The following is a 2,373-nucleotide window of genomic DNA, read 5'->3' as shown; positions in this document are numbered from 1 at the left end:
GGGATTATCACTAACCAGACATAACTACTACACCTTAACCACATACTATCCACCAGACTTAACTAGACTATAACTATAATACTAACCAACTATAACACACGAACCCATACTATAACACTAACCAGACTATATCACTAACCACACTTATATCACTAACTAGACTATATCACTAACCCAGACTATAACACTAACCAGACTATATCACTAACTAGACTATATCATCACTAACACTAGACTATATCACTAATCTAACTATATCACTAACCAGACTATATTTCACTAAACCAGACTATAAACACTAACTAGACTATATCACTAACCAGACTATAAACAACTAACCAGACTATATCACTAACTAGACTATATCCATCTAACTAAGACTATATCACTAACCATACTTATAACCACTAACCAGACTATAATACTAACCAGACTATATCCAACTAACTAGACTATTATCACTAACCATGACTGATACACCAAACCAGACTATCACACCAAACCAGACTATTCACACTAACTAGACTATAATACTAACCAGACTATAAATCACCACCAACCAAGGACTATCACACTAACTAGACTATTAAATACTAACCAGACTATAACCCAACTAACACTAGACTATAAACACTAACCAGACTATAACACTAACCAGACTATAACACTTAACCAGACTATTACACTAACTAGACTATATCACTAACTAGACTATATTCACTAAACTACGACTAATACACTAACCAGACCTCATAACACTCAACCAGACTATCACCACCAAACCAGCACTAATCGACACTAACTAGACTATAATACTAACCAGGACTATCACACCAACCAGGACTATCACACTAACTAGACTATAATACTAAGCAGAACCATATAACACTAAAACTGGACTTATATCACTAACCAAGTCTCTTCTCCTGTATAGTCTAGTTAGTGTTATAGTCTGGTTAGTGATATAGTCTGGTTAGTGATATAGGCTGATTAGTGAGTGTCACTGTGCTCTCTGCCCTGTCTCTCTGTCTGTAGTAGGTAGAGAGCTGTGTCGACAGCCAGGAAGACGTATTAGTGTTGTTGTCCTTGTGTGGTTGGTCTGTTTGTTGACCTCTGTTCTCTGTGTCTCTTTAGGAGGTGGAGCTGTGTCGACTCAACAGCCAGGAGAAGCTGGGCCTGACGTTGTGCTACAGGACAGATGAGGAGGAGGACATGACCATCTACGTCAGCGAGGTGAGACTAGGGCAGAACTGAGACTAGGGCAGAACTGAGACTAGGGCAGAACTGAGACTAGGGCAGAACTTGGACTAAGCATGGTGGTGCTGGTGCTGGTCATTCTTCGTCTTCTTCTTCTGGAAGATTAGCTGACGTTATGGCATCAAGTAATGGAGGACCCTTCTACAACACTACAGTCACTGTGTGGCTCAAAGTAAACATAGTGATATACCTAGGAAAAACTTTTGTGACATCTCATAGCTTACTTTAATATTCATGCATGGAACACAACTATATTTTGGTGCAATCACCTCAAGATTGAACCAATCTTTTTTGAGAAATAATGAAAATATTGAATATTTGGAGAATCGATAAATGCATATGATTACACTAACTAAAAAGACATCAATCGCTCTGTGGCACTTAATCACTTCTCATAGCAATAATGTAGATGAAAAATATTCATCTTTCTTTGAGTGTACTTGTTTGTTCTTCAAATAGAACTGACATGTTTTGTGAGCTGAGGCTACACTTTTTGTGCCCATAGTCAAGGCTTTTCTCTCTCTTAACCCACTTGTTTGCAGAACGTACAAAGCACTATCCTCCTCTCCTCCATTCCGCCCATCTCTCTCTCCCTCCGTCTCTCTCTCTCTCTTTCTTTCTCTCTCCGTCTCTCTCTCTCTCCCTCTCCCTCCGTCTCTCTCTCTCTGCGGGGCAAGTGGGTCTAGGGCACTGCATCGCAGTGCTAGCTGCGCCACCAGAGTCTCTGGGTTCGCGCCAGGCTGGGCTGGGTTCGCGCCCAGGCTCTGTCGCAGCCGGCCGCAACCGGGAGAGCCGTGGGGCGACGCACAATTGGCATAGCGTCGTCCGGGTTAGGAAGGGTTTGGCCGGTAGGGAGGGTTTGGCCGGTAGGATATCCTTGTCTCAGTATGTAAAAAAAAATGTAATAAAATGTATGCACTCTACTGTAAGTCGCTCTGGATAAGAGCGTCTGCTAAATGACTAAAATGTAAAATGTAAATAAAATAAAAATAAATAAATAAAGTATAAGAAACATGTATAAAGGCTTTAAAGAGCATTCATAAAGTCTTCATAAACACTGCATATATGTTTCTCAAATAATTAACTAAGCTAAGTCATACTACACAAAGGATACAA

At 40.3% G+C, this 2,373-nt stretch overlaps 1 pseudogene; it reads left to right on the top strand.

The window, feature by feature from the left end:
• The window catches only part of LOC111961056 (PDZ domain-containing RING finger protein 4-like), a 27,575-nt pseudogene that overhangs the window by 337 nt on the left and 24,865 nt on the right, over positions 1 to 2,373 (top strand).

The sequence above is a fragment of the Salvelinus sp. IW2-2015 genome, linkage group LG4q.1:29 (assembly GCF_002910315.2).
Source record: "Salvelinus sp. IW2-2015 linkage group LG4q.1:29, ASM291031v2, whole genome shotgun sequence".
Taxonomy (NCBI): domain Eukaryota; kingdom Metazoa; phylum Chordata; class Actinopteri; order Salmoniformes; family Salmonidae; genus Salvelinus; species Salvelinus sp. IW2-2015.
Note: the sequence above shows the minus strand (reverse complement) of the source record. Positions and strands in the feature narration are given on the sequence as shown.